Source organism: Thalassophryne amazonica, chromosome 14 (genome assembly GCF_902500255.1).
Source record: "Thalassophryne amazonica chromosome 14, fThaAma1.1, whole genome shotgun sequence".
NCBI lineage: Eukaryota > Metazoa > Chordata > Actinopteri > Batrachoidiformes > Batrachoididae > Thalassophryne > Thalassophryne amazonica.
Window position 1 is genome coordinate 30,846,818 of NC_047116.1, and position 20,000 is coordinate 30,866,817.

Genomic DNA, 20,000 nt, shown 5'->3' on the forward strand with positions numbered 1-20,000 from the left:
GAGCTGGAAATCTTTTCCAAAAGCTTTCATGAGTTTTAATGTATTTTTTTTTTTTAAATAATTACTCTTAAGGATTCATTATTTGATGCCTTCTTTGGTGATGTGGAAGATCACAGACAAAACACTTGGAGGTACACTGGCCTCAGTGCAAAAGGCTCAGCAGCTCCATTAATTTTAAATTAGTTGGCAAGAGAATAATGTAATCTCTCCTCAAGCACAAATTTTAAATTCTCAAGCTGGGTTGTATTTTAGTCACAGATTATTTGTCCGCAGGTCTGACATATGATTTGTAATTTGTCCTTATAGCTACTATTTTGAGTGCAAGGACACAGCATTAGGACAAAGTTAATGAGTGCAAAATGGTTTTTCATCATTTCTATGCTTCAAATGCAGCCCGTGAAGTCATCCACTGATTTCACTGCAGAAATCCCTTACAGTCGATGCAGATACATTTATAGTCACCATTGTACCGACATGCTTTTATCATTTTCTTAAGCCAATTCCAAATACAATAAGACATAAACACCCATGTGAAATGAGCTGATCACCTACCAGTAAGGGAGAAAATAAAAAAGTACGCTCAGTAGGTACAATCCCACAGAATGGCCTCTCTGCTCCTGACCTGCAGGGCCTTCCCAAATCAAAAGCAAATCCCAGTCAGAGTTGGAGACCAGCTCCAGAGTTATGTATTCACTTCTGTCCAACGAGCACACGGTGACAGCTGATTTTATTTTGGAGACCACCCCCCCCCCCCCTTCCCCGCCCCACCCTGTTGTAAAAGATGTGCCGGGGGAGTTTTTTTTTTTAAAGAGTGTGAGGCCTCCATACCTCCCATGTAAAGCCCCCATGATCATTATGGAAATACTCGCTTTGATGACTCCACTGCAACCCACTGAATATTAAAACACCCAAGTAAAATCACCCTGGTTTTTATCACCACTTTTCCCTTCAACTGTTATAGTACCACCACCTGTCACAAAATACCAAATTTAGCACATGCAAATCCACAATATACAGTCTAAGAATACTTATTCAGTGCTCTCAAAGTGTGTAAATCAGATTCAGACAGGTGCAAATTCAAGCGGCGGGTGAAGAATGGGTAAATGGTGTTGGCTTAGCAGCGGGTCTGAAATGGGGTCAGTGATGTAATACTATTTCTTGGGGAGAGGAGGGTTTGCAGGGCGTATATATGACTGCAGACACCTCTGAGGGTAAAGTGCTAGCCAGCTCGTCTTGTTTGGCCCAGCTGGAGACAGCGGCGCCAGCCTGACTCTGGTATCCTCAGTGTTTGGAGGTCAGGCATGTGCACTCCACAGTGTGTGCAGCACATACCTGCTGCTTCTCTGTAAGCCGCCAGTTTTAAAGAGATGCTGCTGGATTCCTTCTCTGGCAAACAAGAAAATCTATACTGCAGCACAAGTGCCGGTATGGCTAATGAGGTGGAGGTGGGGCGCTGAGTGGCGTTAGGATTAAATATTCCGCACACAAAAAAGAGACTTTTCATATTGCAAACTGAATTAACCAATTATTTCAGAAAATGACTCACTGTTTTGAAATACTCAGAAAATTAAATGAACCAATTAAATGAACCAATTGGTGGGGACAGCATGAATAACCATCCTGGGTTCTGACTGGCAACCATCCGGGCAAATCATCCACCTCAGGAAAGCAGCCATCTGTCTGCTGCAGCCAGGTGAAAAGCGCACGATACGATGTGCGACTGTCCCAGACAAAAGATTAGCATTGTGAAAGAAAACATGGTCTTTGGTCATGGCTCTGAAAACGGTGGTCTCACATCGCACCGTTTGACATGTTCAATGACAGTCACACTCTTGCGACTTGCCTGGAAAAATATCATAACGACATGAAATGACTCAGTCAAGCCTCTGTTTTTAAAATCTGACAGAAAAGCGCAGCCAAACTGTCTGTAGGTCCGCAGAAACACAGAATGTGTTTCTAAAAAGCAGTCACCCTCACCAGAAGCATATCGTCTGTCCCATCTGTTATTACAAATGAGTGTTACTGTCTGGATAGTGGCGGATTTTGTGAGACATGTCGGCAAATACGAGTCGCTTCTTCTGTTGTCTTGTCATTCTGAGTCTTTCCCATGATCCTGTGTAAATCACACAGTCCACACGCATTAAATCTGGTGTCTGGTGGCCAAGCAGTTTAGTGTGCTTGTTTCCACAGCAGAACGTTTCGGGTTCAATCCCACCCCTGAAATGTGGAGTTGCTTCAGGAAGGTTATCTGGTGTAAAGTAAAATGTCTGGCAAATCAACATGCAGACCCACGTTGGATCTCCTGTGGTGACCCTGAGTGAAAAGACGGGAGCAACCGAAAGGTCTTACTTGCTGAAGTTAAATTAATCCATGTCACACAGTGTGGCTTGCATTAAACTTGTAAGACTGTTGAAATCTCATACTGTAAACTGGGCAATACATGGACATCTCTTTGGTATTTTCCAGTTGATGGGGTCCTGAGTACTGAAGCACCTATAATTTGGATCATGCTTTGTAAATGCGCCACACAGACATAGTGTGGAAGCTGACATTCCCTCACAATGCAAATATTACGCCTCATCTGAATCTCCAAAATATGACCTGGTACAAAAGCTATCCACTTGTCAACTTAGGTCACTGGTTAGAGTCTAAGTCTCATAATCATACACTAAGACAGGAAGCACCGGAGTTGCAGATCGAACGGTCCCCCCTAAAAATCAGTCCGCCCTACCTTCAATGTGTATGCGTCATTAGCCGCGGTTCACAGATTATCACCTCGTTTCTGCTTCAAACTGCACTCCAGTCATCATCTATCTCAGCGACAGATATCTGAAACTTTTGTACAACAATCATTACCACATAAATTTAGCATTATTTCATCATAAAAGACGGAGGAAGCGATCAGAGTGCCGCGGCTACACGAGCTGCTAGCTGATGCGTTTACTGTACTACGCGTCAGTCATTTCAAAGCATCACAAGTATCGCCTCATTTCTGCTTAAAACTGACTTTAGAATGATTTAAGCAATTTTACCTTGTCATCTGATGGTTAATTGTTGGGAAGGTGTCGTAGCACGGACCCACAACAGGGGGTGCAAATGAACGGACAATAAGTAAGCCAAAAGGTAACAATTTAATGTTGTGATATTACACAACGAAACGTGTCTTAATGTTCACAGTCAATAAACACCAGGTGACGTGTGGGCAGGCTCGAAGATAGAAGACGCCCGACGAGAGAGAAGCCGCGTCCCACACGGCCTCCACCACCAACGGCCTGAAGAACACCGGAGCCGCCAAGTCCCGAGTCCCCAGGTGGCCTCTGTCTTCGGCTGTCGACCCTGGTACTGCTGGCAGAAAACAGAAAGATGATGTGTGAGTGTGAGTCCGCACACTCAGTAATTAACAGTCCAGACACCGTTAGGAGGGAGCACCTCCACCTCCAAATCACACACACTCGTGCAGCTCCTGATCAACCACTTATCTGGGACGGGGTGCGAGGTGAAGCCGTCACTGTCACACCAAACGCCAATCCTCCAGACAAGGAAAGCACCAGGAAAACGGCTGCAACAGAAGTTCAGATTACTATTCAACGTATAAGTCAGCAGAGAAAATTACCTTAGTACTGGTAGTCGATTTCTCGGCGGGGAGGTGGAGTTGCAGTCCGGCTTATATGGTGGTGTAGATGAGTGACAGCTGGAGTAATGAGTGACAGCTGTCACCTCCTCTGGGTCTGGCGCCCTCTCGTGCTTGGAGCCCGCACTCCAAGCAGGGCGCCCTCTGGTGGTAGTGGGCCAGCAGTACCTCCTCTTCGGCGGCCCACACAACAGTTAATAATCCCATTAATACATTTGATCTCTTTGGATGAAGAGACTCTGTCTCAGAGCTCCGAAGTGATGCATGCGCAGTGGAAGCAGGGCGGACCATTTGATCTGCGACACCGGCACCCTGAAGACTTGGCTTTTTGTCTTTTGCAAAATCGGCATCACCAAATACCTCTGAATTTATGACCCCATAGGATCTTCTGACCCATCTCTCAACCTCATAGGCCAAGCTCCCAGAGCCATTGAACGTCACTGAATGAAAATCCCAAGAAGAAGAAGAAGAAAAAAGTTAATATTATCAAATCACTTCATAAGTGTAAGATGATTAATGAAGACATTTGCACAATATAGTTTGTGTTTCTAGTACTTTGTTCAGACTGCCATTTTAAATAGGATCTGATTGAGATATGATCTCACTGACTGACTCTTCACATTAGATCCAATCTGTGTGTCTGTGCTGCAGTCCTCATCTGCTATCTAATCCACACTGGTTGCTATATTAATGAATGTCTCACGCACATGAAAACAGTCATATGACAGCCCTCCAGTGTCCAAACTCTGCAACTCAACCCACACAGAGCTCCTGTGACTGTGATATGGATTATAAAAATAAATAAAACTGGTGAGTTGATATGTATTTATATATTAATATGTTTTAAGTTTGCATATTATAAAATGTTCAACATGAGGTGTGCTGTTGCATGGCAGTTAGCATCGTTGCTGTGTTTAAATACACAAATGTGAGACTCCTGCTCCTGTGATGCACATGTTCAACATGCAGTGACATGCAGTGTGTTTCAGCCGTGAGGTGTTACAGACTTACACACTCACACACCCAGAATCCCATCTGTCACCACAGCTCTAACCACATAAAGCTCACAGGGGGAGTTTATTGTGGTGTAAAAAAAAAAAATCACAGACATACAAAAACACACCTGGTGCGATATCTGAGCGTTTAGACAAAACGCATTTGCAAAATATACAATGTGAATCACATTTCAAATGACGTCCAAAGAGGCTGAAATGGATTTGATGTGTCTTTTGACTGTTCAGACTTGGAACATGGAATCAAATTCAGATCAAATGGGCATATTAGCTGGATTTTTACTTGCAGTCTGAACAAGGTCTGAGACTGCTGCTGTACAGAAACAGACCTTAAAGCTTGGCTGCTGTGGTCAACACGTCTGTCCACACATTGTGTGAAGGACAAATGCTTCAATCAGCTTTCTAATGGTGCACAGCAGTGTGCTCGCCATTGAGTCCAGAGTTGTTTTCAGCTGAGCCTCACTGTAAATGTGACATTTAGTTTGTTTCTTCAGAAATCCGGTGAAACAGTATCTTCTAAACAGTTCAGGGGCGTCTCTCCTGGGATCCTCCTATTTAATCACTGTGACACAAACCTCACAGATATTTACACCTACAGGCGCTTTATGTGTGCTGAGGTTGACACATTCACACTCTGGAGATCTCCAACAAACACTTGTGTTAGTTGGCACCGAGCCACTCCTCTCAAGGAGTATTTAGAGTTTAGGCTTTCTCTTTTTTCTTGCCTTGCTCAAGGGTGTGTTGACAGTGGTTCTTGAGGGAACAAAGTGCAAACACTTTCCCCTACCAGTCTGTATTCATTACATCTGGAAGATTTGATTTGTCCTCCAATGGAAACAAATTAAGCAATTTTTGTATAAATTTGCTGAAATTGTTGTTATATTTTTAAACTAATTTATTTGTATATTTTGGCTGATGATATGGATGTGGACCCAAGAATTAACTGTTGCTTGTTTTAACAAAATAAGAGTTCATTATAAAGTAACAATAATGCACATATTGTATCTTGATAAAATTTAGGTTTTTGTGTTAGACATGACTGCATGCCAATAATTGCAATTTAGTACGGTACCAGACGGAAACCTACATCTCTTTAATTGTTGGCTCCGAGTGGCTAGATTTGCATAAGTGGTGCAGCCTCAGTTGTAAATTATTCTGAATTGGACACATTTGTGATTCATGCCTACACATCTCATTCATAATACAAATTGCAATCCGGTCCTCCTCCTCCTCTGGCAAATGAACTCCATTTACAGTTACAATGCAAAATCTGTTGGTTAGGAGAGGAAAATACTGCAAAAAAAAAAAAACAAGACTGAAGGTTGACATCCAGCCAATTCAAATTCAAATTTATTAATTTATATAGGACCAAATTGCGATGAGGTTGCCTAAAGGCGCTTCACAGAACATCATTTAAAAAGCAGAACAAAATGAATTAGAAGATTAAAAACACAATAAAAGAATAAAAACATAAATATGTAAAAAGAATAAAAGAAGATACGCAGTAACATAAAATACTAGTGATAAAACAGGGGGAAAAAAATGTGTCTTCAGTTTAGATTTAAAAGTCTCCACAGAGTCTGATTGACGGATCTGTGCAGGCAGATCGTTCCACAGAGCTGGGGCATGGTAAGAAAATGCTCTGTAACCTGTTGACTTTTTATTCACCCTAGGGACACACAGCAGAACTGCACCCTGTGAACGCAGGGCCCGAGCCAGTACATAGGGCTCAACCAGGTTGGCCAGGTAGGGAGGTGCCAGCCCATGAACAATTTTGCAGGCCAGTAACAACACCTTAAAGTCTGATCTCAGAGAGACCGGAAGCCAATGAAGGGATGTCAAAACCGGTGTAATGTGGTCAAACCTTCTGCTTCGTGTCAGAAGTCTGGCAGCAGCATTTTGAACCAGTTGAAGACCCCTAATGCTGATCTGAGGTAAACAAGAAAACAGAGCATTGCACTAGTCCAATCTGGAAGGGATAAAAGCATGAATCAGAGTCTCAGCATCAGCCATGGATAGGATAGGACAAATGTTCGCTATATTTCGCAGATGGAAGAAAGCAGTCCTTGTAATATCTCTAATGTGGATGTCAAAGGACAACATAGGATCGAAAATTACCCCAAGGTTCCTCACTTTGTCTGTATGTTGTATAACACACGAACCCAAGCTAAGAGCTAGCTGATCAAATTGATGCTGATGTCTTGCTGGACCAAGAACCATCATTTCAGTCTTATCAGAGTTGAAAAGTAGAAAGTTACTAGACATCCAGCTTCTCACTGCTGCAAGGCAGTCTTCTAAAGATTTTATGTGGACAAATTAGCAGCAGTTATCAGCATGTACAATTGAGTATCATCAGCATAGCAATGAGCGCCGCAGTACATTCCCAAGGGGGGCTACATAAAGGGAAAAAGCAGGGGGCCTAAAACAGATCCCTGTGGAACCCCAAACTTCATGTGAGAACAACCAGACAGGTATGATGTCAACCACGCAAGGGCAGTTCCAGTAATCCCTAAACAATTCTCCAACCTATCAAGTAAAATATGATGGTCAACGGTATCAAACGCAGCACTGAGATCCAACAGCACCAAGACTGTAGTGGTATCTCAGTCCATTGCTCGCAGAAGACCAATGGATAAACTATGCAGATACAACATACAGATGTGGCCATGTGAATTTAACTATTTAAAGAACCTGTGGGCCTCAATGCAAGTATCACTGGTTATTTCCACACAATGCAATTGTCAGTTTTACACCCTGCAACTACATCAACTAAATAACAATATCACTTGCTTTTATACGGGTGCGTTGGTCTAAAAGTGAAGTGTTGTCGGGCATTGAGCTGGCACATTGCAACAGTCACATGCACCTTAAGCTGGATCACAGTACTCATGCACTTTGCCTACACATATCTTTGGTAGTCACTGACAATATTGTAATGATAAAGTTCAACTGAAAATAACCATTCAACTAAATAAGACGAAACACTCATGAAAAAAAACCCTTATCTTGGTTTGTGTTTCACCTCAGGGAGCTTTGGTCGCTGCTTCCTCAATACCACAGCACTATGCACCTGGCACATTCTCATATTAAAGGAAAGACAGGTGTCACACAGACTGGCTGATTTTATGTTTGGACTAGAATACTCCTACGCCTAACGAACATGTTAAACCAACCCCTTTTATACCCAGCAACCACCTATCCCTCCTGCTTAAACAGCAGTGCATTCAGACCTGCACCAAAATGGGCTTATTCCCTCTGCACAGTTCATTTTTGTGCCTGCCATCAATTCAGGGCTCAAGCTTTACATTTCCTTCACATTCACACGTAACTATCACAGTATGTCAAAAACGCCAGAGTTTTCTTTCTAGTATTGGAATGCTTTTCTTGAAATATTCTCTGTAGGTCTACTTCACTTTATCTGCCTTTAGTTTATGCACCCCCGTACAATAGCTCTGTGCCCCCCAGGTGATCCTGTAACCCAGTTAGTCTCCTGTAGCCTTTGTTGCCTGTATAGCAAGTGATGTGGCCCAGTGTTCCTAAATGATGTTTGAATTAATCTTGCTAAAATGGATATTAATAGGATTAGAGCTTTATTTTTGGTCACTAAATGAATTGGATTCATCCTCCGTCTGGTCTACCGTGTTGCCCTACCACCTGCCTCAGTTTGGAAACCTGTCTCAATCTGATGTTTCTGTGTGATTCCTGGCTGAGGTTTGTGGAAAAAAGTTAAAATTACTCCCTGCATTCCTTTCAACACCTTTCATTCTTTCTTTGCATTTAAGTTGTAGAGTCTAGCAGTAAAAGTCCTACAACAGCAACGTAACGATGTAGAAATAACAATGTAATGTAGATTTCAGAGTGGAAGCACATAGACCGGACCAAGATGAACAGCCAAAAGCAAGCGGGACGCTGTCGCTAAAATATTTATTCCACAGAATTACCTTTTCTTCTTGACACACTTTGCAAATGTCCACATGTTAAACCAAAGCAAAGAATGTAATTTCTTATCTCCTGTCCAGTTAGTGCTGCCATTTCTTGCCGTATGATAAATGTGCGTGCAATTTATAGTCATGAAGTTACTTTGTACATAAAAGAATGGTGCATTCAGTTCCACACAGGAAAGTACACCTATTTTAAACAGATTTAAACTAGACATTTGTGAGCAAACCCACAAGATAATAACTCCTACTCTGCCACAGCTGTTTGCATGTATTATATATTGGTGGTAGTATATCTTTTGTGATGAAATACCTGAAGTAATAAAGTGGGTAACGTCTGTACTGAAAAGCCCAACAGGAGCATAAATCACCAAAGAAGTAAAAAGATGAAGGGAAACAAAATTGTGACTGGCGACAGCATGATGCATTCTGAAACCTCACCACTAAAGGGCATTATATCCTGCACACTGCAACTTTAAAAAATGTCAACAAATACCTGCGGTACAAATTTACTGCCAAAATTAATTTCTGTAACTTGTTAAATCCATCAAGTTATGGCATATCAATCATCTGAGAAATATAACTGAACATGACTAATTAGCATAGCTGAAATCAGTATCACAAATATAACCCTTGTTACATCTTAAAACAACTGAACTGAAAAATTTGCACAGTGTGACGTCCTGTTCTACACACAATGGGCCTGAATTACAAAGATCCCTTATAACGAGTGGTAAATTGTGTAGGCAGTCTTAAAGTTTTTCACATGGAGTTGGTGCACGTTTTACAGGTGATTTACTAACACTAACTGCACAAATGACAGCGGGTGGCAACATGACAGTATGTAAAATGAAGATTTTGAGTGTGTTAATGATTGTAAATGCAAAACGAAATTCACATCAATCATTTGCACACACACACACACACACACACACACACACACACACACACACACACACACACACACACACACACACACACACACACACACACACACACACACACACACACACACACATCTTCAACCACTACAGTCTTTGTATGATCAGGCTTTTTATATCTGGCACCCTCACAGGATATTGACTGATGCCTCACATATAAAGAATACGAAATCTTGCCTTCATATAAGCGGTATAGAGTTCTGAAATTTCAGACTTTCAGACTTATTCAGACTTCTGAATAAGATTGCATAAGGCGGGAGAACTGTGTGATGCTCCATTGTATTTATGGTTAGGGGAAAATATGGGGGGATTGTCTGTTATATTGTCGTTTGTTGTGACATATTTGGGTGATTCTTAGACTACGGGCACTTATTATGTCCTTTGATCTTATTGTATGAAAAACAGAAAAAAGGGGAAATTTCACACTTTTATAGTTATCTTTACAATGAAAGTGTGTTAAGAAATTTGTTCTAGTAGTCTATGATGACTTTTTCATCTTTTTTCAGCATCATTATATGCAAATATTGCCGTTTTGTGCTTGTCCCACACCCAGACTTTTGATCTTCAATGATAAAAATGAATGGTAAAGAAATGTTTTTTCTAATGTTTTAAAATATCTCTGAATAAAATATCAGTAAAATAATCAAAACATAATTGGGGTATTCAATGTCATACAACTGTTGTGATTTTTTTTTAAACAAAATGTAGTTGTCCCACACTATTGCCGTAATTTCCACCACAACACTGTAATGTCCCTTTAAACAGTTTGTATGAAAGATTGTTTGGGTAGTTTCTATGGAGATAAACAGTGACATCAGAGCACATGTATATAGCGCCAAATCACAACAAACAGTTGCCCCAAGGCGCTTTATATTGTAAGGCAATGGTGTGGTGGAAATTACATTTACAAGGCCAATAGTGCCCGTAATTAAAGAATCACCCATTTATATTTATATTTACATGGAGTGTTTATATTGGATGGGGTTTTGTATTGTTTTTGTGGATTTTATTGTTTTTATTGTGTTTTTTCTTTTGATTGTTTTTATCGTGCATTGAATGCAGTATATGAGTCCAAGAGGAATTTCCCTTTTTGGATAATACAGTATATCGTATCGTATCGTAACTTTCTTTTTGGATATAGGAGGAAGCTGGAGCACCTGGAGGGCAGTGGCAGTTATACACTGAATTACTCCAGAGGCGAGACCCTCTCTGAGCCTCCCCCCCCCCCAATTTTTTGTTTTTTGCAGAAACAGTCATTTATTATCATCATTATTTTTAATTTTATATATATATATATATATATATATATATATATATATATATATATATATAATTTACAAGTGTCCCTGAATTTGCAATTGAAATTGACATTAAAAAAATGCAGACTACAATATAAGTCTTATACAAAATATCCATGAATTGCAAATCTGAATAAACACACCCTTACATGCTAAATATGTGACATTAATAATAATAATAATAAATTTTATTTGTACCGTACTTTATATTTGAATGCAAATCTCAAAGTGCACATAAAACAGCAATAAGAGAGATAAGATAGGATAAAATTACAATACATGATACATACATAAACCAATACATTGTAGATGCTTTTTTAATCTGTCTTTCAGGGACGAACAATTAGCTCTTTTATTGAGGTGCATATTTGTCTCAACATTTAGCTAAATTTTTAGCTTGATGTTTGTAAATATTAGGCTAAATGGGTAAATATTTAACAATAATTAATCTGTGTCAGGTTTCGGCCCGGATCCAGGTTTCAATTCCATTTTTTTTTTCTTTTCAACACCACCTGTTCCAGGTTTGATTTTTTAGTTGTCTATTTTCATCATGTGTTTATTCTATGTTCTATTTTGCTTTGCCACTTTGTTTCTCTGTTTCTTTTCCACTTTGTTTCAGTTAATTATTAGTCTTTGTTTGTTTTGTCATATGTTGGTATACTTCAGTCATAAGTCAGGTCCAGTCTTGTTTTGTCTTTTGTTCACTTTTTTATTTTCTGATTAATTCTCATGTTCATGCTCTGTTCTAGTTCCTGTTCATTGTAGTATTATATTCTGTTTTAGCTTTCTTCTCAGTTTGTCCTCATTTCCTTTTGATTAGGCTCACTTCACATCCCTGCACCTGCCATTATGTCTTCATCCCTCTTGCATCTCTGTTTGTGTGGTCACATCAATCAATCAATCAATCAATAAATCAATCAATCAATCAATCAATCAATCAACATTTATTTATAGAGCGCTTTACAGCACCAACTGGTGTCCAAAGCACTTAACATTAAAAATGCAAATTCACAAAAATAAAACACATATACAATAAAATTTTTAAAGAGCATGTAAAAACAGAACATGTCACCTCCCCACTAGATGTTAAAAGCCAGTTTAAATAAATAAGTCTTTAACTTAGATTTAAACACGTCATGCCACTTCACCAGCTTTGTGCCCTCTTCTCACACTTTGAATCAATCTGCTTTGTGTTTCCATTCACTCATGCTCTTTGCACCTGCTCACACATCTTTGTGTATTACATCACTCCACTTTGTGCACTCCCCTCATCACCATCTTGCTCATGTATAATCTTGTCCACTAGCCACATCCCTTTCTAGATTGTTCCACACATGTACCAAATTAACACCTGCCTTATTTAAACACCTCCCAGCCATCACTCCCCTGCCAGTTTGTCGTGTTTGCTTATTGCTCTGTTTTCCTCGACCACGCCTCTTGCCTCATCCCGGATGTCTGTGTTTGCTCGTGCCTCTGACCCCTGTTCAACTATGACTGTTTTTGCCTGATCCTGATTGTACCTCTGCTCCGCTGATTGACCACGTGTACTGAACCAGAGCCTGGAATAAAGACCATGTTTTCTCTTACACCTAAGCCTAGTCTGGAGTTTGCACTGCAGGTCCAGCCACCAGTCCTGACAATCTGCAATAGTTTTAGGTTTGATAGAAATTTGATCATGTAGTATTTGCCTTTTTTTTCTCCCTATTTTTTTGGTCTTCATTTGTGGATCAAATGAAAATCTAAACTGATATGTTCCCATGCCAATGAAATCAAATGTGATTCTTTTTCTCCAGCAAATAAACCAGTTAATTATGAAGATAAGCCTCATTTTAAAATGTATTATTATTATTATTATTATTATTATTATTATGTATACATGACAATAAAAAGAGAGTCTCCCGCTGCTGGAAACTTAATGTAAAAACTGGATAACACACATTCTTGCAGGCACACAAAAAAAGGTCAGATTCAAGTCAGTTCAGCTAGTAATGTGAACGGAGCTCCTTTCCTGTCCAGTGAGAATCAAACCTGTTGTTTCACCCTGTCTGTCCGCTTTCAAACACCTTTTATTTCATAAACTAGCTGCTTATATTGTTCGCTGGAGTTCTGGTTCTGCTCTGCTGCATCCTAATGGACTTTGCTCTGCCAGAGCGGAGACGCTGTGGAGGCAGAGCAGCGGGGAGCAGTGAGCACGATGCTCCGTCTGGAGCCGTGGAGCAGAGCGCACGGGTCGTGGAGGAGTGCGTCTGTCCCTGGTTACGCAGGAGACAACCGCTGAACCTCTGTCACAAGTTTTGTTCTGTGCACGTCAGCACGCAGGGGCCTTGCGAGCAGGCGCCTTGTCGCTTTGTCCCTTTGTCGCTTTGCGACAAAGAATGATTTTTTTTTTTTTTAAAGTACTTGTACTGCCCTTATATGTGTCAAGCCCGGCTTCAGCAATGCTGCAGTGAAAAGCACCCCCTATGAATAAAGATGATTTTGATTTTATTCACTTAGGTTGCCCTGCTACAAATAGACTCCACGTACATTTCTTGTGTCTGTATACTATGGCAAGCTAGGATATCCTGTGTAAATATATTGTTTATGATTATATTTATTAATATTATTATTAACCTTCCATTTAAAGCAATGATCTTCAAATATGTGTTCCTACAATGGGAATGCTCCACTTGAAATTAGTTGTGGTTTCTGCATTAAAGAAGATTACTGAATGAAAATAAAGAAATGCATACCCCAGACAGGAAAAGGGAAATGACTGAATCACATTTATACATGTCTGCAGTCCAGCAACATAGTAAGCACCCTGCTTTCAAAAGCGCAAAATGCAGACAGTCTCAAGCCCTTTAGATTTCTTTAGGGTTTGATAAATTGCCTTGCGGATGCTAAATTTACCTATTTGCATGTTCTCTCCAGAGTATGTTGAGCACTCAGGAAAATACACCCCAAACTCCATATTCATTAAAGTAAATGTATTAAATGGACTATGTGTTATTTTGATCATTTGAAAGCTGCAATCCTCAGCGTGCACCATTAGTACATCAAATAACACATTTGTTTGTGGGTGATTTGGAATTTGCACACATTTTTATGCATGAAAACCATTCGTTGATTAGGCTCTATAAGTATTCTTATGTACATTTTTGTTGCGCCGTATAGTTTGAGCCACTGCTCGGTAGCTCTTATGACACATATTTCACTATTTTTCTAAATTCTGTGGAATTTGGCCCACAGTGTTTCAGCTTGATCTTCTCCCCAGAAACAGCTCACAGTAGTTCACATCAGTGAGCACTGCGTGTGGACCACAGGCAGATAGCACCGCGGGTTGCATGACAATGAGCCTCAACTCCAACACATGCCATTAGAAGTGACGCCATGAATCACAAGGGTTTTAGACTCAACACATACACTTGCAGAGAAAAGCTTTTTTTATGAATATTTTGAAAGAGTGTGTGTTTTTTTCCCCCTCTCACAGAATTCCTAAGTGCAGAGACTGACTGGAATACACAATTCACATCAGCAGGAACTGCTTTCCAGCGTGTACGAGTCACAGCAGACTGCATTTCACACTGGTGTTTTTAAACTGATTTCATCTCAAGTACAGAGTCCGACGGAGGATACTGATCGAGAAAAAAGGTCTGGCAAGTCTAACAGATGATGTCAGGTGCGAGAGCCCGGTGATATAATGTATTTATGGAGTGAGAACTCTGAAGTGTCTGTATAGTGTGTCACGGTGGCGTCACACAGAACGGCAGCTTCTTCAGACTCGTCCTCACAGTGTCTGCTCTGTGGGCGCCGGTTCCTGCTCTGCACAGAGTCCATCACTATGTGCTTTTGAACCCACACCACCTGCTAATACTGGACTCAGTCAGTGTCACAAACATGTAGGCACAACTTTGTTGGGTGAAAGAAAAAATAGGGTATGATCAATTTGAAATAAGAGAACAAAACATTTTGTTTCTGTGTTGATATGAGAACCGCTAATTACTTCTATCTGTTTACTGTGTGTGAACATGGGTGGAAATTTAATTTCACGGTTGGGGGATGACAAAAAGAAGGAAACAGGTGTTAAGTTCCCTCTAGGTGGCACCTGGACACGGTAGCATGAAGCGGGTGAAAGTCTCGGACTCTTCCTGGTCTTGACACCAGTCCATCATGGGTTCCTCCCCCAGCCAAGGTTGGTACCTGTTTACCACTGGGTGGACAGAGACAACACAGATGAAGTGCCTTTACCAAGACTACACAGGTAGCATGATCAAGAATTGAACCCATGTCTGTGGGCCTACTGAGAGCATTAATGGTTGATGTAACTGAAGTCCAAGACAGATTTAGTAACTTGACAATGTTCATGTCTGTCTTCTGACTTTGTCTCACGAAAACTGGATGCAAAAGTGATGATTTACTTGTGTTATACACTTAAAGGTGTCTATTCTTAGGCATGCCTTTGTTTTGGCTTTGATATTTTTATTTAATTTATGTCGTGTTGCAGAGATTAGATTTCACTTTGACTATAAAGTACATCAATTTAGAAATTTTAATATAAAGAAGGTCAAGGGGCACAAACTTTTTCACAGCAGTGTATTAAAGAGAATGTTTTGTCTTTTTCACCCAATCCAAGAGAATCAATGATTACAGGAAGTTGAAATTCAGTGCTAAAATGCTAGTGTGATCAGTCCCTTTGGTCATAACTGGTAGAACTAGATCGTGGGTACGCGTGGCTAAAATGGGTTTCCTCAAGAGGGTGGCTGGTGTCTCCTTTAGAGATAGGGTGAGAATTAAACTCAGTCATTCATGCGGAGCTCGAAGTAGAGCCGCTGCTCCTTCATGTTGAAAGGAGCCAGCTGAGGTGGTTTGGGCATCTGGTAAGGAGTGTGGGCGCCTCATGTTCTAGGGACATCCAGCTGGGAGGAGGCCCCGGGGAAAAACCCAGGACTAGGTGGAGAGATTACATCTCCACACTGGCCTGGAATTTAGGGAATAACCCTGTTGTGTTTGATGATTTGAGGATGTTAATGCTGGATTTTACGGTTACAAATTGACTTTTACCGGCGACGCGTTACCAGAGCAGGTAAAAAAGGAGTTTTTACGGTAAAATGGCTATTTGTGACCATAATCCAGCATTAATACCCACAAATCATCAGACACAAGAGGGTTACTCCCATTCTAATTCAATTCCAACGTTTGCATGGTTTATTTTTCTGTAAGTAATTTGGTAGGCGAATCGTTGTGAGAGGGTGTGGTCAGCTTGTCAAAGCTTACCGTAGCAGCGTTTTCATGCCAAACTGGAAATTCTGTGAGCAGACCCACAGATTTCTCCATCTCGTCAGCTGCACTGAGGTAAATCCACGGTAAATCCATCAATCAATCCACCTAAATCCATTAAATCCATGCAGTTCGTCATCGTCTTCGTTGTGCTAGCTTCTGTCACCCTCAGGTGACAACGCAATTATTTACATCTGCGTAGCAGCGCGCGCAGTCCACAGAGGGCATGAGCCACAGGGCGTGGACTAATACATTAAATGTGAAACAGTTTTAATATTTTGCCACAGTTTATGTGATATTTTATGGTCTGAAATCTCACATGATTAACCAGTCAGATTTGTGGAAGAAATGTAATTGGATTAGACTATTTATTGCACTATTTATTGCAGGTCTGTTAGAAAAGTATCCAACCTTTTTATTTTTTTCAAAAACCTGATGGATTTGAATCACGTGTGCTTGCATGAGCCAACCTTGAACCTTCGTGTGCATGCAGGATTTTTTTCACGCCTGTTGGTTGCGTCATTTGCTTGTAAGCAGCCTTTGTGTGAGGACATGTGCAGTGCGCTCGGCAGATTTTCAATTTCAAGGAAAATGGCGGAACGACTGGAGCAGCGTGACTGCATCAAATTTTGCCACAAACTGGGTAATAGCCAGATGGAAACCATTCTGATTATTCAGATGGCTTTTGGTGACGATCCTCTGGGCATCACACAGATTAAGGAGTGTTACAACCGGTTTAAAGACGGCCGTACAACGGTGGAGAGCGAGCCACGCTCCGATCGGCATCAACACGCTGTAATGACCGGATCATTTCCAAAGTGAACGCTGTGGTGATGCGGGGCCGTCGTGTGACTATCCGAGAAATTGTGGAAGAGGTGGACATCAGCACTTTTTCGGCACATTCCATTGTGAAAGAAGATTTTGCCATGAAAAGAGTGGCGGTGAAATTCATCGGCATGAAGCTGATGGCGCAGCAACAGCGCCTCCGTGTTGAAGTCTCACAGGACATGTTGTAACATGCCCAGCTCATCAACCATTCGGAAGATTCAGACGGCTTTCGGTGGCTTTTCAGTCGTGTGATTATCCACTAGCGTTCATTTTGGAAATGATCCGGTCATTTCAGCGTGTTGATGCCGACTGGAGCGCGGCGCGCCCTCCACCGTTGTGCGGACGTCTTTAAACCGGTTGTACCGCTCCTTAATCTGTGTGATGCCCAGAGGATCGTCACCAAAAGCCATCTGAATAATCTGAATGTTTTCCACCTGGCTATTGTCCAGTTTGTGGCAAAATTTGATGCAGTCGCGCTGCTCCAGTCGTTCCACCATTTTCCTTACAAAGAAAAAACGATGAGAGACTCCACCCATCCTCACACAAAGGCTGCTTACAAGCAAATGATGCAACCGACAGGCGTGAAAAAAATCACGCATGCGCACGAAGGTTCAAGGTTGGCTCATGCAAGCACACGTGATTCAAATCCATCAGGTTTTTGAAAAAAAATAAAAAGGTCAGATACTTTTCTAACAGACCTCGTATGGATTGTGGAATCCACTTCAAATTTGTGGAAAATTTGCAGTGATAATAATCTCCCCGCCCCCCGCCAAAAAAAAAAAAATTACAACTAAAATAAAAATCAGAATCTACCATTCTGGCTCTATGACATCACAAAGATCAAAGAGATAAAAATATCTTTACTCCTCTCCTCTGTCATTTGGTGGAGGTAATAATAATAATAATAATAATAATAATATTATTATTATTATTATTTGCATGGCAGGGGTTGTGGCCCAATGGTTAGTGCACTTGTTTCCAGTGTGCAGAAAGTTCCCTGTTCAAACCCACCATGCCTGGCCTCCATATAACATGAAGGTGCGTCAGGAAGGGTGTCTGGTGTAAAACATGAACCAAATTAACATGCAGATCTGCTCTGGTGACCACAAGGGAGAAGCTGACTTACTTCCTTTTTATTATTATTATACTTTTCACTGTTGTTGCAAAGAATCTGATTTAAAATCTAAAATAATTCATAACTTTTCAAAATTGAGTGTTATTGTACTTAATACATGAGTCTGAGTGCTTTTTTTCACCCTGTACTCAAATTGCACTGAAAGTTTTGAAGCCAAGCTGTTGTCATACAGATGATCCCAATTTGCAAGAACATGGCAGTGATTAATGACATTACTAATAAATATGCACACTGCTTTGTATTATATATGTAAATTCTCTCAGCAGGCGCTGATGATATAATTATTAGTCTTTCATCAGTACCACAGGCTTCAGAAATACCTGTTTGGTTTTCAAATTGCAAATTAAACAAGAACCTAGAGGCTCTTCTGTGAGTTAGAACAAGTCTGAAATTAGGGGGTACCTCTCGTGTGCAAGGAACCTACATCCATACAAAGCTTATGATGATTCTCACATCAAAACACTTTGGAGGCTAAAATCAAAATCGTGTAAGAGAAGGAACGCTAAAGAGGCATCTGAGAGACAAGAAGCGGCTGAAAGCACAAGCCCTCAGGAGGCCTCTCTTATTGGATCAAAATACTTCCTTTCTGTCTTCAAAATATCTATGCATGCTTTTAAATTTCCACTGTGATCTCATGTCTCTCTCTCTCTATTACTCATACAAAATAACACTGGTTGTCTTCCATTTCCATTGGTGTTTTGTTGTTCCTCAAGGCATGAATATGGAAAAATCTTTGAAAAAGCTGCCGTGCCAATATGACTAATTTTATTTTATTTTTTTCCATTTACATTCTGCTTTGTACAGATTAGTGGTTCATTTAAGGACAGAAGCCCTTTCAAAGATACTTAAAGCTCCCCAGGCTCTATGTTTGTCTCTGTGAGATATTTAGAGAGGTACTGGGTCACTAGCTGTTGCAGAAAGCTGGTTTCCAGTACAATCTCCAAGGCCGCCCCTGCTTTAAAGCCACAATGTGTAGGATATAGTGGTGTGGTGGTGAAGTGGAATATAGCATTCATAATGATCTGTTCATCAGTGTATAATTACCTACAAAAATGACTCGATGTGATTTCATAAGCTTATTATAATGAGCTCTTCTTATCTACATGGATGCAGGCCCTCTCATGGAGGCCTGCATATTGCACCACCTTGTTGATACAATAGCTCAAATGGGACATGCTTTGTTTGCTGCGTTTTACAGTGCGACAAATGAAAAAAAAGAATAAATACTTTGGGTCCCAAGGAACAGTATTGGGAAACACTGCAGTCCACAGCAGAGGTGGAACCAACTCACCATGAAGTCACTCTCAACTCATCAATCTGCAAGTCCCAAGTCAAGTCTCAAATCAGCTTGCAAACAGTTGTTGGTCATAAGCTCTGCAGTTCTGCAGCTTTGAGTTTATGTTTTTTTGTGATGTTTTATTATTTATGTTTTAATTGTAACCTGCCAAGGGACTGCAGATGTAAATTAGCTTTAAGCTAATTCTGGTACAATGCATCAAATGGAAACATTTATGTTCTTTATTGTACATGGTCCCTTTACAAAAAAATCAAATAAAAAAAATTATGACTTGAGATTGACGTGAGACTCTTGAACTGAAATGCAAGCTGGAATGCATCTTGGAGCAGCCGTCTGCCCTGCAAAGGTATTGATGTTGGAGACCAGTGAATATTCATTTACACAATTGGATCTGGACAGTTAAGAGAAGCTGCATTTGACTCTGTGCTTCTCTGCCTAACCCAAACACGGCAGCCTTATCAGCTACTGAAGGTCAAAATGTCCCGCTTGTTTTTCCTCCAGAAGATTTCAACGGCCCTGGTGATGCACATGGCTCCCTTTCTCATCTGCCTTCCCCCACAGACTCTATGCACACACAGACAGGGACTGAATTGAACCACCTGCACACAAGGACGCTTGCTCCCCCCTCGCCCCTCCTTGTGTTTCTGCCCCCCCCCCCCA

General features: G+C 40.8%; 1 protein-coding gene across 2 annotated transcripts in view; it reads right to left on the bottom strand.

Moving 5' to 3' along the window:
• The window catches only part of xirp2b (xin actin binding repeat containing 2b), a 76,276-nt gene that overhangs the window by 26,383 nt on the left and 29,893 nt on the right, over positions 1-20,000 (bottom strand). The window contains exon 1 of one of the 2 annotated variants that reach the window (XM_034187075.1): positions 553-703. The exons of the other annotated variant lie outside the window; for it this stretch is intronic. The gene's annotated coding sequence lies outside the window, so the exon portion shown is untranslated. Of the gene's footprint in view, positions 1-552; positions 704-20,000 lie in introns of those variants that run through there. 2 annotated transcript variants of the gene reach the window in all.